Below are 27,406 nucleotides of genomic sequence, written 5' to 3'. Positions count from 1 at the left end.
CTGTATGTAGAAGAGTGTTGTAAATTTTACTTGGAGAAGCCATCTCCTCCTTCTCTGCTTTTCTCCCTTTCTGAGTCACTGCCCAAAAAGCAGCCATGCTGAGGAAGAAAGCAGGACATGTGGAGTTCAGGCAACACCAGCAGACTCCCTCACCGCACCCCACTCCCAGCCCTCCGTTCAGAGTTGCATGCACCACCCTCTCACAAATATCTGTCCTGGAGCCATAGCTCAGTACACAGTGCCTAAGAAGACGAAAATGTCAGGCTAGTCAAGTGTTTGATTGCAGCCACTTGCTTGAGGTACAGGATTCAATTTCCTTTACGCAAAATAAGCCATTCTTGGGAATCAAAAATTCATACCACATTTTGTGTAAATCTGATGGGAAATTTTGTCCGGGGAAATTCTTGCAACTTAAGATATGCAAATTCTCTATTTGATTGTAATGCCAACCCATGATCCAGTGCTACTACCCTGCCTCTTATAAGATGAGAGGCTATAAACACCAGTATATTAAAAATGTATCCACCAAAGTAAAATTAGTGCTCAGCAGACGCTTATTTTTCTAGAATTTTATTTCTCAGATGGATTGGTATAATTTTTAGTGGTATGTATTGCCAGCCTATAATAAATATGTAAGCCCATCAAAACCTGATAAAAACTCCATCAGATAATACACTGGGAACTGGGGATTAATTCTATACTAGCCCCGGGGGATGCACCTCGTGACCTAATAGAATGTTTCTAATTCTAATTTCTCTGGTTCTGTGAAATCAATTTTTCTACAAACTATAACCAGTACAGGAGTGTTTTGCAAAAACTAATCATATTGGCATAATAAGCATGTCAAGTTACGGTGAAATGGACATTCTGTTGTTCTTTTATTGAAACTAATGGGCTAGCATTAGAAGGAATAAAATACTGGAAATGATAACAGTTTACGGCTCTGATTTTTTTCGCTTTTTAAATTTGGTGGTATAGCATATTGGCTCTCAATCTCCTTTTACGAGTATTTGAGTTTGACCCTGTTAAAAATGACAAAGAAATTGCTACGAAAAAGCGTTTTCTCACTATCTTACCCTCAGCAGTGCAGTCGAGAAATAGCCATGCTATGGCATCTTCATCTGTGAGGTTCATATGTCAGCAGCTGCTGCTGGGAAGGTTCAATGAGGGAGAAGAGTTACGAAGATAAGTCTCCTGCTTTGTAATGTTGACAAATTAGCCGATCTCCGCTTTTTGTCTCAAAAATACTTCTACCCAAGGAGAATCAGATGAAATTAAAGTTGGTCATGCCAACCCAGGATGACCTTGAATGAAATAGATCTCTCTGTTTACCAGGCATAGAGATTACAGTGGATTCATCAATCAGGAGGCCACCAGTGTCATAGATTTACCTTACTCATTTGAACTTCCCAGGCATTGGAAGCTAAATCCTGATTGTTAATTATGATTGTTGTTGTTATTTAATGGGATTCAGAAGCCTCTCCCAAAACGGATGGGCTTTCATGTTTGATACTTTCACAACTGTGGCTGATAAATAATTTGGGGATTATATATTTAATGTTTGACTCCCTCATGAGCCTATAAGTTCTATGAAGGTAGAACTACATTTGGCCTTTCTAACCATACAGCTCCAGTTGCTAGCCAGGTGCTCAGTAAGCAGAGGGTCCAGTTTGTTCAATAACAGTTTTCACACGTTGTCCTGACATAAAATATTATAACCCATGTTGTCCTGACATTAAAATATACGGTCACATTAAAATATCATATGTTGTCCTGACATTAAAATATACAGTCACTCTCTCAGTAAGTATGTGTTAGATGGATGAATGGATGAGCCAACACTTGGCCATGCTTGGAAATGACACTGGGCTTGGATCAAAAGAAACTGGATTGAGTCATAGCTCTGCCCCATATCAGTTATATGACTTGGACAAGTGACTTAAGCTCTTTTCTTCACAGTGAAATAGGAAAAAGAGAAATACAATATCTATCACATGGTAACTTCTCAATAAATATTTATTTTCTTCTTTAATTAAGGCAGCACTATCCAATACAGGAATATTCCATTGTATTGCACTTCCCTTTATTGCATATTGCAGATATTGCTTTTTTTTTTTTAACAAATTGTATGTTTCTGGCAATGCTGAGTCAAGCATCTTTCAAGCATTTTTCCAGCAATGAGTACTCTCCTCATGTCTCTGTGTCACATTTTAGTAATTCTCATAATATTTCAAACTTTTTCATTATTATTAAATTGGTTATAATGATCTGTGATCAGTCTTTGATGTTACTATTATAATTATATTGGGGTGCCATGAAACATGCTCACATGAGATGGCAAAAATTCGTAAATGTGTGTGCTCTGACTGCTCCAACTGACTATTTCCCATCTCACTCCCTCGCCTCAGGCCTCTCTATTCCCTGAGACACAACAATATTGAAATTAGGTCAGTTAATAACCCTACAACAGCCTCTAAGTGCTCAAGTGAAAAGAACAGTTGCATGTCTCTCACCTGAAATCAAAATCTAGAAATGATTAAGCTTAGGGAGGAAGACATATTGAAAGCTGAGACAGGCCAAAAGCTAGGCCTTTTGTGCCAAACAGTTAGCCAAGTTGTGAATGCAAAGGAAATTAAAAGTGCTACTCCAGTGAATACATGAATGATGAGAAGGTGAAACAGCCTCATTGCCAATATGGAGAAAGTTTCAGTGGTCTGGATAGAAGATCAAACCTTACAACATTCTTTTTAGCCAAAGTCTAATCCAGATCAAGGCCCTAACTCTCTTTAACTCTATGAAGGCTGAGAGAGGTTAGGAAGCCACAGAAGAAAAGTGGGAAGCTAGCAGAGGTTGGTTCATGAGGTTTAAGAAAAGAAACCCTCTCTATAACATAAAAGTGCAAGGTGAAACAGCAAGTGCTGATATACAAGCTGCAGCAAGTTATCCAGAATATCTAGGTAAGATAATTGATGAAGGTGGCTACACTAAATAATAGATCTTCAATGTAAAGGAAGTAGCCTTTTATTGCAAGAAGATGTCATCTAGGACTTTCCTAGCTAGAGAGGAGAAATCAATGCCTGGTTTCAAAGCTTCAAAGGACAGGCTGACTCTCTTGTTAGGGGCTAATGCAGCTGGTGACTTAAAGTAGAACAGTGCTCATTTACTATTCCGAAAGTCCTAGGGCCCTTAAGAATTATGCTAAATCTACTCTGTCTGTGCTCTCTCAAAAGAACAACACAAGAGCACATCTGTTTACACCAAGATTTATTGAATATTTTAAGCCCACTGTTGAGACCTACTGCTCAGAAAAAAATATATCTTTCAAAATATTACTGCTCATTGACAATGTTACTGATCAACCAAGAGCTCAGCATAGGTCTAAGGGACTCCATAGGTTTTAGAAGCTCCTTGTTGGGAAATTACAGAAATGGCAAGTTATATAGAACTTTCAGTAACTGTTCTGGGATCTTCAGCCTCTAGGATTAATGAGTATATTTCAGTTCCTTTTGTGAATCATGTATTCTGGGGCTGACCAGCACGCATTATTTTAGTAAGTTATCACAATTTGGATGATTCTTAACTTCTTTAGAACCCAGAACAGTTATCTAAATAGCACACATCTGATATGAAATGACTTTGCCTTTTTGCCCACGAGAGACAGACCCCTGGAGAACCTTCACCTTGTCAGAAGAACCATAATTTTACAACACCACTTGGCTACATTAAACATTGCGAAGCCACCAAATGCTTTTTTACTTATGACATAAGTAACTCATAGTTGCTTGGATTTTTTCCTCGTTTTGGTGAACAATATTTTAAGCAATTTTGGTCAACCTTTTTAAATTTTGGATTTACATTTAAATTTGGGGGAGATAAATATGTTTTGTTCAATTAAGATTACAGACTCTCACATTAGTCTTTGAGCAATGGATAATTGTTCCCTTAAGGTGGGAGAAAAATGGCACGGTACATTTTCACTGGAGTTTAGAAAAAATTAAGAGGAATAATTATTTTTGACACTTTACCTGGAAAGAGGTCATCATTTAAAAACTCAGATGACTTTTCTCTGTATCTACCTACCATTTAAACTTGTAGTCATGAATCATTCACTCAAACCACAGTAGAAAACTGCATTGTGAGCTGATTTCTAAAGCATTTTGTATACATAGTAATATCAGAGCTCATGATCACTAGAGGAATCAAATGCGTACTGGTTACCAAATACTCAGTATTGGGCATTTCAAAAAACTGAAAGGAGACCAAATCTGTGTTTTTCATTGCTTTGAATCAGTAGTAAAACTAAGTTTCTCTAAAGATAAAGCAAGTTCTTTTTTCACTACAATAGGTGTGAGAGGACCAATAATACCTAACTGGGCAGGCTGGCAGACTGCTGTTCAAAGACAGTTGAATTACAGCAGCTATCATTTTGTCCCTTTTAGGTTACCTTACAAGTTTTCTTCTTTATGGATGCCCAAAACCGGCCTTTCAGAATGTGCCTAGATGAGAAATTCATTTCTAGTCATTATCACCACAACTTTACCTAGGAAACCAGCTCTGTTCCAAATCAGGACAAAGTAAAAGCATAGGTTTTCTATAGGCAAATGCAATTTTTGACTGGCTGTCCTCAGAAGCCATTGCCCCTGGTTGCCAGGTCTTTGCTGATGGAAAGCCAAGCCAGGCCACATTATTAGGTAGCTCAGTAACAGTTAATTATTAACTCCAGTGGAGAGTGGTTCACGAGATTACTGTATATGCTGTTACAACATGATGAACCCTCTGCTCATCAATTCAATTTTTTATCGGAAGTGTTGCTGCAAATATGGCATAAATTTCCTGGGCACAGCATTCAGTTCCACCTTATTATGCAGCACAGCTTCAAAGATATGAGGTTCCATGTCTAATCTTAATTTAATTTTAGAAGTCAGCTCTCTGGCTTGCTACAAGCTGCATTCCATTTCTGATGTTATCCACAATTCTGAGACCAACTAGAAATACCTGTGTGGATTGTGGTAGAAAAGAATAACCCTGGATCTGGAATAAAAGTGTAGCCTCAGAAATTTCCTGGCATTGGATCACAAGGTCAGGAAATCGAGACCATCCTGGCTAACACGGTGAAACCCCAGCTCTACTAAAAAATACAAAAAAATTAGCCAGGTGTGGTGGCGGGCACCTGTAGTCCCAGTTACTCGGGAGGCTGAGGCAGAAGAATGGTGTGAACCCAGGAGGCGGAGCTTGCAGTGAGCCGAGATCGCGCCACTGCACTCCAGCCTGGGCGACAGAGCGAGACTCCGTCTCAAAAAAAAAAAAAAAAAAAAATTTCCTGGCATTGTTGAGTCTGTGCTGCAACAAAGGCAGCTGGATTCCACAGCACAGTTTACATGTGGGTATCAGCATTTGTACACCCTCAGAATCTCCTATGAAGAGCATCATGCCAATTGCTAGCATCTCGCAATTCCCAGAACCAAGCCACTGGCCTTTCAGGAGAGAACTCTGTGTTCAGAGAAGTCCCTCTCTATTAGAGGAAATAAATAAGTTGATGCCTTTTTAATCTGAGCAGATGCATAGAATTTCCTATGGGGGATTCTCACAAGGATGTTTGTACTTGAATGTTTTTCTGCAAGAGAGAAGGAAGAGCCTGGTGTCCTCCTGGATCAAAAGTAGGGGCTTTTCATTAATTCATGATGAACAGCTATGTATCAAATCTATATCCACTTAAAGAGGTGGAAATTACTCTCTTGGTTTATTGGACCAGACAAGGACTGTGGGTCTCATTGGTTCTTAACAGAGCCTCAACAAAGCCATAATTACAGAAATTCTTCCAGGACCATAGACATTATTCAGGTTTTCTATTACCTAGAATCCACACCAGGAAAATTCTGTGCAGACGCAAATCAGACATTTTCCTGGGATTTATTTGTCGAGTGTTGCTTGGAAAGAATTCCCACAGCATAAAAATTATGCTTGGAGAAAAGAATGGAAGAATCAAAGTGAACCATGCTGCTTTTCACAGGAACAAAGCAATATAAAAAATAAAGCCTGCGAAGAACTATTTTCCTCCCCACTGCTACTCTCCTATCAAGGCATCTTCTTTCCATTTGTTGACCAGCCTCAATGTCCAACAGCTTCTTGGACCAATACTGCCACACTTTCTGCCTCTACAGAATTTGAAAATATGCTGAAGCTAACAAACAAGGAGTCTTTATATAAGTACCAAAAGTCTTTATATAGGTACATATTTGTAAGCGTGTGTGTGAATGTGTGCACACACACACGTGGGAGCGATGAAGTTTACTTCATCTAACCCTGTTAAGTGAAAATAACATTAAGCACTTCAAATTCAAGCTGCTAATTTGTTCCTCCATGATTTGGGGAAATCTTTGCAAAATTATCCAGTTGCTCATCTAGAAAAAGAAACATTCAAGAAGAGGCAAGAAAAGGATTTAAAAGAATAAAGGAGAACTTGCTATCCTCAACTTTAAAACTTGTTATAAAGGTGCAATAAATCAAACAGTGTGATGGCAGCACCAGGCTATACCAATGGAGCATAACAAAAGCATACACCAAAAAATTACATATAGTTTCTGCCTTGAGAGAGAGAGAAAGAGCACTCACATGTATGTGTGTGTGTGTGTGTGTGTGTGTATGTCATAGTTTATGATAATGTTGGAATTGTGTGATAGAGTAGAAAGAGTATGAACTTCAGAATCAGATAAATTCAAACCTGGATTTGAATTCCAGTCCATGCACTCTTGAGCAAGTTAATACTCTTACTGAATATTAATTACCTAAAATGGAATGGGGATGGTGATATGTATCTTTAAGGTGTGAAGATTTGAGAATCAAATGATATCCTACATGTATTAGTCAAGGTTTTTAGTTACAAGTGGCAGAGACATACTCTGGCTAATCTGGGCAGATGAGGAATTTATTCAAGGCTCTTGTGTTGCTTACAAAATTTCTGAGAAGGGCAGAGAAACAGTCTTGGGAAAAGGGAAGAACAAGGAAGGCTAGGCAGCAACCAGGACCACAGAAATTCATGCCCCCAAAGAACATGTGAGGACTGCCAGCCCTACCACTGAATCCTAGGTGTCACTGCTGGCATGGCCACATATGCTTCTAGACAGCAGTTGCTGCTGGATCTCTCATCAGAATGGCGTTGGCTTGGTCCATCCTCTTTGAATCAATAGATCCAGTTGTAAATTCCAGAGAGGGTCTGTTGATTGGTTGCTCCTAACCTAAGTGCAGAGGAGTCTGGGAAAATAAGTTCTGGCATTTTCAAGTTTTATAGTGAAGGCAAGCTCTCCTTCCCTAGCAAGATTCATAAGGTAGACAATTTATCAAATGCAGGAAGGAATTTCAGATTCTGGGTCACCTAGAAAAGGCACAAATCCATTACAAAACACATCAAAGCACCTGGTACATAATAGATATTCAGGAAATGGTGACAATTGATATTTTCACAAATCAGTGGGGAAAAGGAACAATTCATTATTCAACAAATGGTGCTGGGACCATTTGTTATTTGGGAAAAAAAATCTAAAATTCACCAAAATGAACTCCAATTGGATCAAAGATTAAAAAGAGATTTTTTAATCAAAGATTTAAATCTGTAAAAAATAACTTGACCCACTGTGCCCATCAATTCAGCCCCCAGATCCACCTGGAAAGGATGTTAATTTAAGCTCAGTGGGTTTTCTAATGGTGTCTCTTCCAGTTCTGGAAACACAGGAGAGGCCTACAGCCCATCACTTAGAACAGATTCACATGCCCCATTCTTAATTTTGCATCTGACCTCCAGTTGAAATCCTTCTCTTTTATTTACTGAAAATAAAATGTTAAAATAGTTTCTCACATGCTTAACTTCTACAAGTCTTTCTTTGGGTCATTCAACCAGCGTTGTGGATAATGTTACCAAGAGTGCTTGGTGGCTTGGATTCTATGTCTCCACTAAACTATAGGTTTCAAATGCAAGGGGCTTGTTTTACATATCTTTTTTTTTTTTCTATTACGCCTGGTACAATGCTTTCAACATAGGAGGCGCTCAATCTATGATTAAAGAAGAAAATGGAATTGCTGGTTAGCTGTTTCAAAATGTCTGGTAATGGTTTCAGCTTTGAGCACTAACTCAGATAAAGTACTAACCTCTCTGATCCTCAATTCCCTTTCCTTTAGAACAAGAAGAACACTTACATTGCCTTTACTCCCCCGAAACTTCACATAACAAACATTGATCATTTTGGGCTTGATGAAACAATTCATAGGTGACAGCTCTTAAGATCATAGATGGACAGCTTTCCAGAAGGTATACTACTCTTTCTCTTCTCTTATCTATAATCTTTACTGTTCCCAATTTCCATCTGCCACTCTTATGTCCAGTTCTGAAAAGCTAGTCAAGGATGAGTGAGGCTGGCCAAAAATTTTTCTTTTCTAGCTATGTTTCTTGGCAGTTACATTTTTCCTCTTAATTTGTTGCTTTTCACTATTGTTAGAATAGATATGTGATCTGAAACATCAATTTCCTCATGACTTAGGTGCATCTTGCTTTCTTTTTTGCCATCTAAAAGATCCTAATATTATTTATTTAAAGTTGAGAGAGCATTTTGTGTCTCTTGGATGCAAATAACTGTGAGTGTGTATATTATTATTGTTTCTATTGCCCAAAAGGAAAAAATTCATTTCTTATAGTACAATATTTTTATTTTTAAATGTTTATGGAGAAAAAAACCATTAACCATGATATATCCCTAAATAACACATGAGTAAGGGTTCACTGTGTCTGAAAAATTCTACTCAGCTCCAGATCTGAAAAAAGACCATTTTTCTGGCCTCTCTGATTCATCCCTGAGAATGAAAAGGACCAAAAGTCAGTTCTCTTTGGTACAAACTCTCTTTCATATTTTATTTTCTAATGCACAGCTAATTTCTAAATTAAGACCATGCTTACAAGAAAGGTTAGGAAGTTATTCACTTCAATCCATTAGTAGGTCTGTTTTTGATTGAACTTTTAAATAACTTTTGATAATTAGTACATCTTGTCTTTTAGATTTCAAATAAGATAAAATAATCAATTTTCTTTTTGATTTAAAATTATGCCAGATTTAGCCCAGTCAAAAGATTCCAGAATTTCTCCCAGCAAGACAAACACTTTGGAGAATGTTTTAATTCCCCACATGCGTGCTGACCATATACTCCCATTACCAAACTTTAAGTGATCTAAGTGTTGAACTATATTTGCGATTAGGTCAGGGGTCAGCGAACTTTTCCTCTAAAAAGGCAGAGGGTAAATATTTCCAGCTTTGCAGCCATTCGGTCTCTGTCCCAACACCTCATCTCTGCCATAATCATGCAAAAGCAGCCATTGATAATACGTAAGTGACTGAGTGTGGCTGTGTTCCAATAAAGCTTTATTTATAAACACTGAAATTTGAATTTCATATAATTTTTACATTACATGGTATACTATTCTTCTTTTGCCTTTTAAGGTATAAATGCCATAGTTCGTGAGTCATATAAAAATAGGCAGTGGGCCAGATTTAGCTGGGGTGACAGTTTGCTGACCCCTGCTTTAGGTGAACTGGGGATGGGCTTCTTGAAAAGTTTTCACTAAATAGCATATAACATTTATTTCAGAAAAACTTAATTGTGCTTTTTCTCTGCTCTCACACCACAAAAACCAATCAACATAGAAGACTTCTGTGACCAAATGTGTGGGTTTTTTTTCCCCACCATGAAGCAGTGGACACCAGCTGGGTGTCCTCCAAGTCAACTCTGACACTACCTGGAGATAGCTTCAGATTCCACAAATCGAAGGCTCAGTCACTAAAACTGGCCCCCACCTTTCAGACACCAGTCGAACTTCTGACCCACTGGCTTCAACTTGGGGTTCCCATGACCCCTTCTTAGATTAATTTGCTGGAGGGGCTCACAGAACTCAGGGAAACACGTTCACCAATATACTATAAAGGATATTACAAAGGATACAGATGAAGAGGTGCACAGGACAGGCATGAGGGAAGTGGGTGGAGCTTCCGTGCCCTCCCTGTGAGCACCACCCTCCGGGAACCTCCATGTGTTTGGCTATCCGGAAGCTCTCCAGACCCAGTCCTCATGAATTTTTATGGAAGCTTCATGATGTCAGCATTCCTTCCCCAGGGTATGGGGCTGGACCCTCTCTAGAATGAGGGGCTTATAACTGGCAATCATAAAGGCAGGGAAGATTAGAGTCCTGCCTTGGGGAAAGTGAAAGGAGAGCAGGAGAAGTTCAGATAGATTCTGTCTTCTGAGGCTTAACACACCCATCATTATAACAAAAGCCTGTAACAGGGTTTATGGGAGTTATGAGCCAGAAACCATGGACAAAAACAGATAGATAGATAGATGATAGATGATAGATAGATAGATAGATGATAGATAGATAGATAGATAGATAGATAGATAGATAGATAGATAGATGATAGATAGATTAGATAGATAGATAGATAGATAGATAGAAGATATATATGTAATATATAATATAGGTAATAACACCACAATATTGAATTCCAAACTTTATCATATTTTCCATAATTCAAGCCCAAATTTCTTCCATTTATGCCACGTACTCATTAAAAAGAAAGATGTGGCTGGGTACGTACTGACATTGAATGTTCCCAAGTTACATGTGTGCAGTAGACCTTTGTTCGTGTTTATAAAGGAAAACTTTATATACATATATGCCTCTATATCAGAAATGTGTAACAGTAGTTGCATCCAAGGGGGCAATTAGAGGACAAGAGTGGGCAGGTGACTTACTTTTCACCATACACTATTTTGTACCTTTAGACTACTGCAACACTTAAATGAAGCTATTATTTCTATAATATATTCATTTTTTAATGTTTAAATGCTGAAAGAAATGACTAGAGAGGTCCTGAAATCAGTGCTTAATATTCTCCAAATTAAAAGAATTGCCAATTCTGAACATATTTTATCAGATGACCTCTAGCTGATGAAAGGAGCTTGAACCAACAGCAGAATAACAGCCTGGACTAAAAAGGTGAGCATCTTCGTAAGTGCAGGGGTATATGGACAAGAAACCATTTTAAATGCAGAGGAAATTTTGACCTTTTTACAACTTTTGCCTTAAATTTTTAAAATCACCTCACAATCTAAAGATTTTTCAAAAGAGAAAATAAACAGGTGAACACGAAAGCAGGCCCAGCGACACTTTCTAAATTTTGTCATTAATTAGTGTTTCTATGCCCGAGAACCACCAGATCAGCAGAGCATAGCATTACCTGCATGCACTTAGAATTGGGGTCATCCTAAACATCTGTGGGCCCCAGCAAGGGTGCAAACAGAGGCCTCAGCCTATGGCTCACACACTTCTCTTCCTACCCCCACTCCCTGCAGCACCAGGAGAGCTGGCATGCCTGCATGTGGACACCACAGCCTGGGTGTTCAAACTCTGTCCGCCCTATTACCATCCTGTACAAAGAGCTGCCCCAGGCCACCTCATAAGGCTGGGATATGCACACTAGGTGAAGTTCAGGACAACAAATTCTGGCTGCTCAAAGCCCAAGAATCTGGAGCTTGGTCTATAAGGAGAGACACTGGACTCCAGTTGGGCGATTATCTTGGGTGGGACAGTTTTCTCTAAATAAGAGGACCCTGTGGATTGTACTGCTTCTTAAAACAAAACTGCTGCAAGCAAGACAGGAGGCCAAAAAAGACTATGTAAAACTCTAGCACCTGTGCAGTGGCTCATGCCTATAATCCCAGCACTTTGGGAGGCCGAGTGCCACATTTAAGTGTTGCAGTAGTCTAAAGGTACAGTCTAAAGGTGAAGCCAACATGGCAAAACCCCATCTCTACTAAAAATACAAAAATTAGCCTGGCATGGTGCCTGTAATCCCAGCTACTCGGGAGACTGAGGCAGGAGAATCACTTGAACCTGAGAGGAAGAGGTTGCAGTGAGCCAAGATCGCGCCACTGCACTCCAGCCTACGCGACAGCATGAGACTCCGTCTAAAAAAAAAAAAAGGAAGAAGAAGAAGGAAAAACGAGCTAGGTTTATTCAAGAGGCTCCACGAAAAAAGAGCTCTGTAGACAATAAACTTGGATGCTATATTATAGATCAGCACTGGACAACAAAAATATAATACGCACCACAAATGCAAGCCATGCATATAATTTTAAATTTGCTAGAGTGGCCACATGAAAAAGAAGTAAAGAGAAATAAGTAAAATTAACTTTAATAATACATTTTATTTCACTCAGTATATCTAAAATATTCATTCAACATGTAATCAAATAAAAAATGTATTGAGCTCTTAAAAAAAAACAAACTCTAACACCTGTGCTTTTGCAAAAAAAAAAAAAAAAAGAAAGAGAAAAAGAAGGAAGGGAGGAAGAGAGGGAGGGAGGGAGGGAGGAAAGGAGGGAGATGTTTCTCTAACTTTCCTAACAATTTCCTAACAAAGTCTCTTAATAACAAAAAAGGGTTAAAAGATAGTAATAGAGGCTTGGGCATGAGTCCAAAGCTAAAAATTCAAAATGTCTTTAAGTCTTATATTATCTTGAAACTTCACGTGATTTTCCCCCATTCTTTTAATAATGTCCTTTCATATTTTAAAACATGACTTAACACTTATGTTAATTAAACTTTTTGCCAAAAACCTTTCATTAAAAGTGGTGACCCAGGAAGACACATCCTGTTTACCCTTTCTTTTCAAGTGCTGCCAGCACCCTACTGAGTAGCCCAGCTTACAAATCACAATGTGACCAGCTTTATAGTCCAAAGTGAAAGTCAACAGAACCTCAAATCTGACTCTGATTTCCAGGGTCAGTCTCACCTATAAAAGTGAGACACAGGTAACACTGAAGCACAGGCTATAGGTTCTTTGGTGGGAGAAAAAAATTAGCTTGTGTCTGCCAAAATTTTATTGAAGCCCCTTGTGCTTATTTCCTTGATGGGAAAGTAATCTTCACACAATAAAATAAGACAATGAATTTTAAAGTGCCTGGAAGAGTCCTGGCTTATAGTAGGCCCTCAATAAATAGATGGAATTCTGATTTGAATCTGAAGTCTAGATAAAAACCTTTACCAATGAGTATGTTTCTGGTGGTTTAGAATGGGAGTGTATAAATTGTAATTCATGGGCCAAATCCAAACCAAAGCCTGGGGAGAAAAAAGAGAGAGAACAAGCAAGACAGAATGCAACAGAAACTGTATGTGGCCCACAAAACCTAGAATATTTGCTGTCTGAGCCTTTACAAAGTTTGCCAACCCTTGGTTTTGGAGCAACCATGAGGGCAAATAATGACTTAGAGATCCAGTCCCAGAAAGAAATCAGGTAGCAAACTGAGACAGTATCAATGAGCTATTTTCACAGCAATGCTGCATAATAAACCATCCCAATTCTCCATGTCTTAAAATAACAATGTTCATACATCTGTGGGTCAGCTGGGCTCAGCTGAAGCAGCTCTGCTGATCTTGGCTGACTCGCTCCTGCATCTGTGGGTTGGATGAGGGAGTTAACATAGGCTGCACTAGGCTGGGGAAGTTGACTCTACACTGCAAGTTTGTGGGTCTGGATCCTCTTTACTGTCTCATCCTCTTTGGACCAGTGGGCTAGCCAAGACATGCTCTTCTTGTGGCAGTGACAGAGGCCAAAAAAGAGTGGAAATACGTGACAGCTGTTAGGGACCTAGACTTGGAACTAACAGATTGTCACGTACTTCCCCTGGATGCCACTGGTCAAAGCAAGCCACACATGGGAGCCCAAAGTGGAGCAGTGGGGAGGTATTCTCCTCCAGTAGAGGAGCTAAGATGGCAAAGATGTGAATAAGGGAGGGTGGAGAACCTGGGTCAATAATGTAAATTTAAATTCAATTCAATGCTTACTGAGCACCACACAGGCCAAGCATTCTTCTAGGTCCTGGGGATTTGTCAGCAAGCAAGACTGTTTATCGTCCTTGCCATAGGAGCTTAATTCTAATGGGATGTGGAGGGGGCTTAATATTCCGTGCTACCCTTTCTTGCTCATTTGGCTCTGGTTCACGGGGGGGTTACTTGTTGGCATATCTGTTGCTGGCCAGGAGGAATCATCTGGCCTTGACCAGCTTTCTGTCCCCCAGTATTCAGCACTGGGCTTTGGGCAAGGTAAGTGCTCAGTAATAAATGAATGAGTGAGTGAATGAAGTATTTTTTTTAATCTCTCTTTTTTAGGAATCACTGAATCCCTGTCAACTCATCTACTGGTGGAAAGGAGGAAAACAACAGAAATTCAGATCTCCAGATTAGCAGACAATGCAAGGCTGAGATGCAGAGCAAATGACAAGTGACAGTGAAACTGGATTTAAGAGAATTTGAATCATTTGGGCGAGAGAGCCCGCAGATGGCGCATGCTATTCAGTGTGGAAAAATGGGTCATTGCTCCCAGAGCAATTACCATAGCCTAAAAGACCTGTGAGAAGAGCAGAGCATTTGTGCTGCAGGCTGATCAGGGAAGAATTAGGGGAGATTTGTAGGGACTCCAACGCTGTTACGACAGCACCCACGTGGCTCATGCTCACACAGGGTAATAAACCAAGCTCAAGAGAGAGTGCTGTGCCCAATGAGGTCTGTGGCCATGGCCTTCCCTGGATAAAATGAGGGCAGCCCCACCGCACAGCAGAGAACATTTGTTAAGGCTGGCCCGTGAGCACAGTGCTGCTGTCATCATGGTGCCGGAAAGCTAGAGTCTGTGGAAAACGCAGTGTGCTGAGGTGGCCCTGGGGTGGCCACAATTGCTCTGTACAGGAAGGTGGATATCTTCATTCTGGTCCCCGCTCTACTCCCTGAAAAAGGCTTCCTGACCTTAGTTTCTCTATCTGTGAAATAGGTACTGAGATACTTGCTCTGTGTAGGTTACAGGATTTTAGTGAGGATTGAGAGAACCAGCAAGTGCAAAAACAAACCAGAAACTGTCAGCCTTCAACCAAAATAAGGATGACTCAGGGAAGATGAGTAGGATTTGGTCTCATCTCAAGCAAGACAATGATGCTCTGGGTTTGGGGAAGGGATGGAATGTGTGAGGATAAAGAAATCTTCAGGATCATGAAAGAGACTGTTTTCAAAGGAGGATAAGTGTGGAAAATAAGTTACTCTTGAGGGTAATTAATTGAAACAGAGGGTGAATGAGTCCAAAATGCACCTACATCCCTTTCAAATTGAAAGGAACAGAGAGCTTAAGAAAAGAGGGAAGGGGCAAGGAAGTAAAGATCAATGTTAAAAAGGCAAACATACTCTTTTCTTTAAATGAGTGTGACCTCAGACGTGGGGTTAGCACAGACAGGCGTGTCCCAGCCCCATAATTCTCTTTCTAACCTACTAGCTGTGTTTGCGCAGGCGCCTGCCATTGGGAAGTGCTCTGCGAGCCTTCCTGGGATTGCGCCTCATGAGCCATCTCCTGTCACTGCTTGTATTTCAAGACTACCTCTTCCTCTCCCTGACCTGTGAGATGCTAAGAGGAGGAGGGATGGGGTGTCATGCAATATGGAAACCACTTTAAACATCCTCTGGGCTGATGGCAATAACAAAATTTATGTAATCCATGAAAGCACAGAATTGGGTAATAAAACTGGATAAATCATTTCTCTTTGTGAAGCAAATTCTCACCAACTGCCACCCAGATCATAACATATGAGGAGCACTGCTCTTCACCTGAATGTACCTGCCCCCACCAAAAATGAAGTGCCTTGATGCCTCTGAGGATTATGCAGATGTGGGCATTATTTATACATCTGTGTGATGCATCAAGTATCAGAAGGTGTCTCCGGGCATGAGTCACAAGGCCTCTAAAAGCAATGACTCTTCTATAGGGTTTTACATTATGGTGATTTTCCGTAAATCCTGCCAGAGCCACACAACAGGCCAAGAGCAATTAACATTAATTAAATGATCCCCATAAAGAGGTTGCCTCACTGACACATTGATAACCTCTAAATGCACTTAGCCTGCTACATTCTTGAGGGTGTTCCTTCAGCTGCTCCGGGGGCACTGGGCAGGCTCCTGCTGCCCTGGGCGGCTGCACACACACGTGGAACACCACTGTTCCTGCTGCGATGTGTGCATAAGAACTACCTGGAGATCATGCTAAAATGAGATTCTGATTCAGGAGGTCACAGATGGCACCTGGGATTCTGCATTTCTAATAAGCTCCTTGATGATGTTGACACTGCTCATCCCCAGACCGCACTTTGAGAAACAACATTGTACAAAGCCCCGGACACAGACCCGGGGAGTGCGGGAAGGGGGTGGCCTGGGTTGGGTACAGGAGAGCAACTCTAAACATCCAGTGCGTTGCTAATGTGCTGGCCTTTCCAGCCTGCTTTTGTTATCCCCTGGGAACTACCAGTGAAGAGAACTAAGCAAGCAGGACATTGTGCAGATGCTAGGGTTAACATCAAAGCTGATCAAAACCAGCTTCTGAGAAAAAAAAAAGGAGTCCAGGAATAGCTCCACCCTCATCCCCTCTGCACTTTGCACCTGTCTTTTAGAGAAATCACCTGGGATTTTCTAGAGAAAGCCACACCCCACCATTATGAAGGACTTGGAGTTGGAGCTTTTTCCAAGATGGAAGGGTGGGCACCAGAAGACAACCTCTTTAGTGGCACCAAGAACCCCTGTCCCTAGGCAGAGAGACACTTCTCTGTCTTTACACCGCAGGGCACGATGATGAAACTGGATTTAAAGGCTGGCACACGGCCAGTAATGAGGGCCTGGGTAAGGAGCTGGGGACTATAAAGGCCAAGAAATCAGTGTGTAGAGAGAGGAGGCAGGAAGAATGTGAGTAGTGGGTGCATCAGGAATGGGCAAAGGTCAAACATTTGAAAAATAGCCCGAGAAGCTTTGGCAGGGACTTCCTGACTGTGGAGTGGTGACAGCCGTGAGGAGGTGACTCAAGTGTGGCAGCCAGCAGAAGGAAAGAGCACTCGGTCAGGGCCGGGATGGGAAATTTAGAGAAAATAGTACAGAGAGAAGTTAGGAAGCTACCAGGGCCCATCTCGGGGAGCAGATGTGAGTTTGTGGCAGCCCTATGAAATTGTAGGCCAATCAGTTGTAAAATTATATCACAATGTTATAAAGATGTGGCTGCAAAAAGCATCAGTAACAACTGGGAGTGGAAGGTTTCCATTTTAATTCAGTAATGACATGGATGAAGTTAGAAATGTCTCATGAGTCCACAGAAAGGGGTTTGGATACTTTTCTTAAAGTAACCTTGTAGCATTTCCTGATCAAAAATAAATTCAAGCATGAAAATATTGGGGAAGGAAAACGGGAACGTTCACTTTGGTGGATGAGATCTTAGAAAAAGAAGTCACAGAAGAAGCAGAGGAGAAGGCCCAGGGATTTTACACAGAGAATTCTTGGGATTCCTCAGAGGCTGGAGTCATCTGACCAAGAAATGTGCCCTTGGGTCTGTAGCCTTTTTCTTCTCTCTGACACCCTTCCTCCGTGGATTTTCAGTGCAACACAAGCCAAGTTGACTATTAATAGAGCAAGAGCAATTTTACCAAGGGAGGTGGTGTTTAATTTAAAGAGACGTCAAAGAGTGAGGGGCAGATGGCTGGGCAGGCAGTGCTTCCCAATGACCTTGGTGAGCCCCTGACTCATCCCAAATTTTACAGATCCAGAAATGTGCTCTGACGAATGAGCCCTGAGTTGATCAAGCTTTAGTGAAAAAATGAGAAATGGATAAGCCAGGGGCCTGCTTATTAATTTCTAGTAGATCTATGGGTAGCTTGAGAAATGAGAACAGTTATCAGTTCAGGTGATAATTTCTGGAAAGGTGTTCAACTCAAGGGACTCAATTATATATCTCAAGATCACCAACATGTGGAAGATCCCAAACCTTAAAGCTCGAACAGAAAAATAAACAAGTAATTCTCAAAACACTCCTTCCTCACGCCATAGTGAATGACCAATTCTTGTTTATCCCACTCTACCTTCCCATAAATTTAGTGCACCCCCCTCTCCTGCAAGCACAGCTTCACTCTTACTGGTTATTTGATTGATTTCCTAGGGCTGCCTTAACAAGGTACTACGATTCAGCGGCTTAAAACCAGAAGTTTAGGGCTGGGTGCGGTGGCTCATGACTGTAATCCCAGCACTTTGGGAGGCCGAGGCGGGCGGATCACGAGGTCAGGAGATGGAGACCATCCTAGCTAACACGGTGAAACCCCATCTCTACCAAAAATACAAAAAAATTAGCTGGGCCTGGTGGCGGGCGCCTGTAGTCCCAGCTACTCGGGAGGCTGAGGCAGGAGAATGGCGTGAACCCGGGAGGTGGAGCTGGCAGTGAGCCGAAATCGCGCCACTGCCCTCCAGCCTGGGTGACAGAGCGAGAGTCCGTCTCAGAAAAACAAAACAAAACAAAACAAAAACACCAGAAGTGTATTCTTTTCTCACAGTCTGGAGGCCAGAAGTCCTAGGTCAAGGTGCCAGCAGGGCTGTGCTCCCTCCGAAACCCATAGGGTGTCACCCTTGCCTCTTCCTATCTTCTACTGGCTTGCTGTCAACCTTTGGCTTTCCTTGGCTTATAGCTACCAACTCCCATCTCTGCCTTCATTGTCACATGGCATTCTCCCTGTGTGTCTCAGTGTCTCTTCTCCTCTTATAAGGACACAAGAAGTCTATCCTACTCCAGTATTTCATCTTTTATCTACATCCGTTATCCTCATCTTAACTAATTACATCTGCAACAACCTTATTTCCAAACAAGGTCACATTCTGAGGCACTGGGGGTTAGGACTTCAACTTTTTGGGGGGACATAATTCAACCCATAACATAACCATAACCATAACCATAACTGTAATGCCACAGTGTGGTTCAATTTCCAGGCCGGCGTTGAGATAATCATGGCTAAGTCCAGACCCTGGCTTTAAGGATTCCACACTCTATTGAAAGATATATATATTTATGTGTATATATATATATATAATATATATATAAAATATATATAGTAACATATACACATATATAGTAACATATATATACACACATACATATATACATATAATTATGTTACACATAATGTAATATAAGTAATGTAATCATTCATATATATATATATATATATATATATGAAAATTTAGTTGGCAATTTTCCCCTGGCTCCAGGAAAAATCCCCAGACCAATGAAACCACAAAAGCCCTGGTATGGATCCCAGCAGAATCAGTGTGTATTTTAAGTTTCCCTGATATAATGATTAATTGTATATCAACTTGACTGGGCCACAGGGTACTCAGCTACTTGGTCACACATTATTCTGAGTGTGTCTGTGTGGGTGTTTTGGGGTGAGATTAACACTCAAATCGATACACTGAGTGAAGCAGATTGCTCTCTCCAATATGAGTGGATTTCTTCCAGTTAGTGAAAAGCCTGAACAGAATAAAAAACCTGATCCTCCCCTGAATAAAGGGAATTCCTCCTGGCTGCCTATTGTCGAGCTGAGACGCTGGTTTTTCTTTTTTTTTTTTTTTTTTTTTTCCTGCCTTTGGACTTGAACTGAAACATTGGCTCTGTTTAGGGCTTGATCCTTCTGGCCTTTGGAATGGAACTACACCATCAGCTCTCCTGTGTCTCTAGCTTGCCTACCACAGATTTTGGGACTTTTCAGCCTCCATAATTGCATGAGTCAATTCCTTATTATAAATATCTATCCTATATATTCTTTCATATATACATTCTGTTGATTCTCTTTCTCTGGAGAAAACTCTTAACTAATACACCACGTGGTTCTAATATGCAACCAATGTTAAGAACCACTGACCCGTAAATCACAGATAAGAGAATGATTAATTCTGTCTGCGGAGGTGACTTCACAAAAGCCATCGCATTTCAGGTGGGCCAGAAAAAACATGAGTATCATCTGCCTTGCCAAACAGATAGAGGCAGAGGAAAGGTATTAGCAAGAGAAACAAAGAAGACAGGGTGGGGACGAAGGAAGGAATAATTGGAGATGAAATGGATGGGTTGGGCCTGATTCTGCCTTGCTGCAAATGTCATGGTTAAATAATACACGGAGCCACTGAAAAGTTACCCAAGGGAGAAATGTGCCATTACTGTATTTTAGAAAAAAAAAACATCTGAAAGCTGTGTAGATGAGGGGAGAAAAGACTGAAAGTGAGAGAGAAATTTAGGACATCACTGTAAAAGCCTGTTATGGAATGAATGTTTGTATCTTCCCCAAACTCATATGTTGAAGCCCCAACCCCCAATGTGATGGGACTAGGAGGCAGGACTTTGAAAGATAACTAGGTTTAGCAGGGGTCAAGAAGGTGAATGGGGCCCTCATGGTGGGATTAATGCCCCTATAAGAAGAGGAAGAGGTACCAGAACATCCTGTCTCCTCCATGTGAGGACACAGCAAGAAAGCAGCTGTCTGCAAGCCAGGAAGAAGGCCCTCACCAAGAACCAAGTCTTTCTGCATCTTCATCTTGGACCTCCCAGTCTCCAGAACTGTAGAAATAAATGTCTATTATTTAAACCTCCCATTCTATGGTATTTTGTTATAGTGACCTGAGCTAAGCAAAGCCCAAGCAAGAGATGGTGTGGTCCTGGACTAGCTAAAAGGTTTTTCTGTGTGTTTTAGAACTAGATTCAACAGGATTTTGGTGACTAGGCTTGGGAAATGAGGAGGAGAGGTCAAATGTATCTTCAAAGTTGTTAACATGGGTGACTGGGAAGATGGTTGTGTTAAGATTGGGAATACAGGAGGAGAAGCAGATTTTGTGGAGAACATAATGAGTTCAGTTTTGGACACTTAACTTTGAGGTGCCGCCAAGTATTTGCTTAGACGTGTTCAGTCAGCTGATAAAAATAGATGAGTAAAAGCTCCCCAAGGCCCCCCCAGAAGCTGAGCAGATGCTGGCACATTCTTCCTGTACAGCCTGCAAAACTATGAGCAATTAAACCTCTTTTCTTATTAAATTACCCAGTCTCAGGTATTTCTTTATAGAAACACAAGAATGGCCTAGCACAAGTGTACTTACACAAAGCTAGATGGCATAGCCCACTACACTGGGGCTATATGAAATAGCCCATTGCTCCTAGGCTTCAAACCTATACAGCCTGATACTGTACTGAATACTGTAGGCAGTGGCAACACCATGCTAAGTATTGGGTGTCTATATATACCTAAACATGGAAAAGCTACAGTAAGGGTACACTATAAAAAATTCAAAATGGTGCACCTGTATAGGGCATTTATACCATGAATGGAGCTTGCAGGACTGGAAGTTACTCTGAGTCAGTGAGTGAGTGGTGAGTGAATGTGAAGGCCTGGGACTTTACTGCACACTACTGTAATCTTTATAAACTCTGTAGACGTAAGCTACATTACATTTATCTAGAAAATAATAAATTAACTTACAGCCTTCAATAATAAATTAACCTCAGCTTACTGTAACTTTTTTACTTTATAAGTTTTAAAATTGTTAAAAACTTTTTGACTCTTTTGTAATAACACTTAAAACAGGAACACATTGTACCAATGTCTGAGAAATATATTTTCTTTATATCCTATTTTAAAAGCATTTTTCTATTTTTAAAATTACGTAAATTTTTTACATTTTAAACTTTATTGTTAAAAACTAAGATACAAACACAGACTAGCTTAGGCCTACATAGAGTAAGGACAATGAATCTCACTGTCTTCCACCTCCACATCTTGTCCCACTGGAAGGTCTTCAGGGGCAGCATGGAGCTGTCATCACCTATGCTAACAATGCCTTCTTCTAGAATAGCTCCTAAAGTAACTGCCTGAGGCTATTTTGCAGCTAACTTTTTTCTAAGTAGAAGGAGTACACCCTAAAATAACAATTAAAAGTATAGTGTAGTAAATATATAAACCAGTAACATAGTTTATTATCATGATCAAGTATTGCATATGCTAGACTTTCATGTGGCTGGCAGCACAGCAGGTTTGTTTACACTAGCATCACCACAAACAGGTGAGTAATGCGTTGTGCTACAACTTTCCCATGGCTACAACCTCTCTAGGTGATGGGAACGTTTTAGCTTCATTATAATCTTATGGGACCACCATTCTATATGTGGTCTGTTGACATAAACATTGTTATGTAGTATATGACTGTATGTTCGTCCCACGGAGGTCAAAGGGGAGGGACTTAAAATATTTGCCGAAAATAATATAATCTAAAATTTAAAAAAATGATTGATTTTGTCAAGTGTTTCAAAGATGTCCAGTAATTAGAGGGAGGGGAAGGGAGGGGAAGGGAGGGGAGGGGAGGGGAGGGGGAAACGGGGATAGCCTTGACTATCCCTGGAGTAAGTGATGAATAATCTAAAACATTATATTTTATTTTAAAACAATTATAAGTATATCATAGAGCAGAAGGAAAGGTTAACATAAATTTTAAAGATTAAGAGGAGAATTCAAGGAAAAGTATTTTCAGGTACATTTAGAACTAGAGCCCAGCAGCACGCATCCTTCTCTTCTGCCACTAGGGGCACTGTGCTGGGAAAGTCTGAGGCAGCGCCACCTTCCTGAGAAGATGCTCAGAAACCTCAGCTGAAGAAACTACCGAGTGAGCCTGAGCCTAAATACCAACCCAGGAATTCATAACAATCTTGGTCATCCAGCGACTTTTTTTTCTTTTTAGAAAAGGGAAATTGTTGAAGGAAATTTAGGATTTTGCAGGAGTCATGAATCTTACTGGTTCCCAGGATTTCTTTTATTTCTTTAGAGGGAAATTATTCGGTGGTACAAAACACCTTTTAACAATAAGCCTATAAAGGAAAAGAAACATCCTCCCATTTGGCTAACTGAGAATTCAGATAAGTGGCACTCTGTTCCTCTTGTCAAGTCATTCCAGTGATTGTTTGATCAGTAGTGACCTAGTATACTTTGTCTAAAAATATAGCATATCCTCATTCTCTGGGATAGGCTATATTTTTGAAATTTTTGAAAATGGGCCACTACCATTTCAAGACCTTTTTCTCTACAAAATATATGTAGTTCCTTAACTTGTCACTTCTTTAAGAGAAAACCCAGGGCATCCACACGGCCCCTGTGGACAGTAGTCATCAGGACCTCCGTTTCCTCAATGAGTTGGGCTAGATGATCTCTACAGTTCTGTCTCCAAGGGTCTCAGAGTCTCTAAAAGAATTGCCAGAATCAATGCTCTGCCTCACTTGCTATAATAGTTCATTACATTGATGGCCCCCAGTGAAATACCCCTCCTGATATACACACCTCCTGGAAGTCAGGACCTCATGTACTCCACTCTGGGTTGGGGATGTGACTTGCTTTAACCAAGAGAGTGCAGTGGAAGTGATGTTGCACCTGTTTCAGGACTCAGCCTTAATAAGACCTGGCAACTCCTACTTCTGCATTCTTAGGAGCCCTGAGGTGCTATAGAAGATGTCCAGCCTCTCTGCTGGAGAGATCATTTGGAGAAGTCCAGGCCCCTGAGTTCTCAAGATGAAAGAGAGAGAGAAAGAGAGAGAGCGAGGTCCAGCCATGCCAGCATTCCTGCTGAGTCTAGGCCACAGCTGTCCAGCTAGCTAAATGCAGTCATATGAGTGACCATTGGCAAGGCCAGCAAAAGAACCACCAAGTTGAGCTCAGCTCTAATTGCAGAATCATGAGCAAATAAACTGGTTATTGTTTTAGGTCACTAAGTTTTGGGATGGTTTGTTACACAGAAAATAGATAGCCAAAAAAGAAATACAAGTATGATTCTATAAAACAGAGGTTGCAAGGATTGTATTATATGTCAAAGTCTGACCCTTTTCCTTGTGGGGATGATAAAAGGTGGTATAGCTAATTTACTCCCAACCTATAACTGTATTAATCATCTTTTTATTCTGTATTTTTGATGTTTTGATATCTCAGGACCTTGCTGACCCTGGAGGGACTGCTCCTCCCAGGGACAGCCATGCCTAGAGAGAGTAAATATGCAAACTTCCTTTTCAAATGCAGATCAACCAATCGGAGCCTATACCCCCAACCACCCCCTTTATTAGGCTCTCACACTCTGGGTCACTGTCCACCTGCCCTAATCACCCCAGGGCCAGGAGCCAAGCAACTAGAGACAGCTCCTGTGCCCCGGAGCCACTAAAATGGTTCAAACCAGCTAGTCCTAAGCCTGCTTACCCTGCGTGCCTGTTCCTTCACAGAAACTACAATAAATACTCTCGCCCACATCTTCCCCTCTCCCTCTGCCTCCTGATTGATCCCAGTGCTTCTCCAGGTGGCCCTCCATGGTGTGGTGTGCCCTTCCCCTTGGGATCTGTAAGTGTAACAAACTATCTTTTCAATGGCCAGTTCTTCCCTCATCTGTTAGCCTTGTCATTCCTGAATTATAATAGAATCTACATTTTAAAAAAATAAACTTTGAGTATAATTAAGTGGGCAAATCCATAGCCAGTGTGACTCTCACAGGTAATAAGATGGTCTAGGCAGAGGTGACTGGGAAGAACCAGAACATTGTGCCACTAAAAATAACAACTATTATTTTTTAACGTTCCCCATTGTCCTCTAGATAACTCCAGGAGGTGGATTTTATTGTCCCCAATCATCCAGAAGGGAAAATTAAGGCTTAGATTAAATAACATGCCACTAGCAAGTGGCAGAACTAGGATTCCGACCCAGTTTTCCTCTGATCCAAAACCAGAACTCTTTTCCTAAGCTGTCCCAAGGAATGAGTTTTCTATTTTTAATCACCGTTTTCTGATTATAAAAGTAATAATTCTCATTGACAATTTGAAATATAAAGAAGAAATGTAAAATCACTCATTTAAGTATTCAGAGATAACCACTGTCAACATTTTGGTGTGTGTCTTTCCAGTCTTTCTTCCATGCATATTGTACAGATTTTACAAAACTTAGATTAAACTCACAATCTCTTATCACCTACTTTTAAATCTATCAATAGATTGTGAGCATTTTACCATGCCATTAAATGTTCTCCTAAGATAGGAACTTTAATGGCTAAATTTTAGTTTCCCTGTTTATAAATACAAGAGCCATTTATTAATCCTCCATTTGTTATCATGTGAATTATTTATAATATTTTGCTACTGAAAGTGCTTTGATGAGCATCATCATCTGTCCTGATACATAATATTTTGTGAGCATCTCTGATTAAAACTTTAGGATAAATTCCTCAATGTAGAATTGCTAAGTCAAAGGATATGCATTTTTGTTTTTTGTTTGTTTTTTTGTTTTAATTGAGACAGAGTCTCACTCTATTGCCCAGGCTGGAGTGCAGTGGTGTGATCTCAGCTCACTGTAGCCCCCGCCTCCCAGGTTCAAGTGATTCTCATGCCTCAGCCTCCTGAGTAGCTGGGATTACAGGTGCTCACCACCACACCCAGCTAATTTTTGTATTTTTGGTAGAGGCGGGGTTTCACCATGCTGGCCAGGCTGATCGTGAACTCCTGACCTCAAGTGATCCACCCGCCTCAGCCTCCCAAAGTGCTGGGATTACAGGTGTGAGCCACCACACCTGGCCCTGGATATGCACGTTTTTAAGACTTCTGTTACTTGTTTGTCAGATTTCCCTCCAAATATGTAGTACCTGTTTCCACTTATCCCAGAGTTCTTTGTTTTTAACATAACATGACTTCCTTCTAGGGACTGCTCTGTGTATAGTTTTGCATGTGTGTATGATTGAAACACACACAGGGTCCTTTCCATACTCAGTTCAAGCAGAGTGTAGTCTTTGATTAATATCTATAGTTCGTAAATAGAGAGGCCCCTTAGACTTGAAATCTCTATTCCAAAAGAGAACTCGGTTTCCCAAAAGGGCTCACTAGCTGGCAGTGGAGTAACTATTGTTATTCAGTCATACAGAATTATGACACATGACTGCCTATATTGCTTAAATAACAGTTGTATGTGCACTCCTCCAAGTATATTCAGATTATGTGTACTGTAGCTGTGTACAGTAAGTTCGGAGGGAAGGCCAGTAAGCAATGCATCCCATTTCCACAAAGGAAGGGTGTCTGGAAGAGGTGGCATTTTAACTGATTCTAAAGAACTGAAGAGATTCACAGAGTCCCAGAATGCAAATAGAAGGCTGTATCACTCCCCCTACATCTATAGGCAAAGGAATATGATACTTACCTGGTATGACCTAAAGTGTCTCCCAAACCGACTCGTTCTCCCAAATATCACTGCCGACACACACCAGGCCTTCTGTGCCCTAAATTCTAAGTAGTAACACCTTGGCCTTCAAACTGAAAGTTGCCTGTTAAGATGCAAATAGATGAGTCAGAAGGGCATACCTTACACCATTAGCTGCATTAACAAGTTAACTCAAATGAGCTTATCAAACAGCTGGAGTTCCCTACAGAGGCCCCAAGAAAATGAGATCAGAGTATGCGGTATTACTACTCAGTGTCCAAAGTCAAGGTAGAGTGACAAAGAAGTTTCCTGGATGACCATGGAGAGAAGGACAGCTCTGGTGCAAAAGAGACAACATAGAGTGTTTTTGAGGACCCTGAAGAGAGTTTTCAGTGTGGTTCGGGCTATTAGTTGGACTTGTTGGACTGAAACTTTGATCCCATTCCCTGCTGATAACCACACTAGTTTGTAGCTTCCATTTTCTGCCAACGACAGAACTTCCAGCAAACAAATTATTCTAGGTGGACGCACCTTTTTCTTCTTCCTCCCACAGGTATATACAGGTAAGTATCTGAGACAGGCTCTGCAAAGATCAGGTCACATCTGTTAACAAGGCACTGGTTATATCAATGGCAACTCTGAGACGATTTCTCTGTGCTGAAGTAAGGCACTAAATATAATAGCTTCTTAACTGGCACATTGTTATCAGTATTATTATGGCTTCTCTTCATGCCTGTCACTGGATTATGGTAATTTTTTTTAGTCATAGGTTTTAATCGGAGTTGAAGTCTCTGAGTTACTGACAGCTTGGGAGAGCTGTAAATGCTCTAAGATTGACTTCCCACTGTCACAAAATCATAACACAAGCAAAAAGTAGAGGTTCTCTCAAGCCTCCTCATGCCAATTAGAAACAAAGCAACTTTCTAAACAGCAGGCTTCTTTTCCAGCAGGCTTCACAGTAAAGGAGAGGGAGGCAGAAGGCACCTACCTCTCTCCTCGTCCTTCCTCTGAGGTTCAGTGCAAGAAACAATGACCCTGGCAAAGACAATAAGAGAAGCAGATACTGCAATTTAGCTAATAGTGTCTACAGGAAGCTAGAAATCATTCCTTTGACATGCTGTGATACTGAAACAGCAGCAGGCCTTGGTGAGTTCTCCTGACCTTGCAGCAGCTGCTCACAGACATTGACTATGGTCACTTATTTGAATAACCACAATAGAGCTGGGAAAATGAGTCATGTTAACTATCCCCTTTGGAGGTTATGAAACAGAGGCAGTGGCACCTC

General features: G+C 40.8%; 1 long non-coding RNA gene across 1 annotated transcript in view; it reads right to left on the bottom strand.

The window, feature by feature from the left end:
• LOC129480333 (uncharacterized) overlaps positions 1-26,791 on the bottom strand; it is a 30,188-nt gene extending 3,397 nt beyond the window's left edge. Inside the window, exons 1-3 of the long non-coding RNA XR_008656996.1 lie at positions 26,653-26,791; positions 26,122-26,245; positions 1,077-1,150 (exon numbers count right to left, since the gene is read on the bottom strand). This is a non-coding gene — a long non-coding RNA (uncharacterized lncRNA). The remainder of the gene's footprint in view (positions 1-1,076; positions 1,151-26,121; positions 26,246-26,652) is intronic.
• Positions 26,792-27,406: the final 615 nt, after the last annotated feature.

The sequence above is a fragment of the Symphalangus syndactylus genome, chromosome 4, assembly GCF_028878055.3.
Source record: "Symphalangus syndactylus isolate Jambi chromosome 4, NHGRI_mSymSyn1-v2.1_pri, whole genome shotgun sequence".
NCBI classification, from domain to species: domain Eukaryota; kingdom Metazoa; phylum Chordata; class Mammalia; order Primates; family Hylobatidae; genus Symphalangus; species Symphalangus syndactylus.
This window is presented reverse-complemented; position numbering and strand designations above follow the sequence as displayed.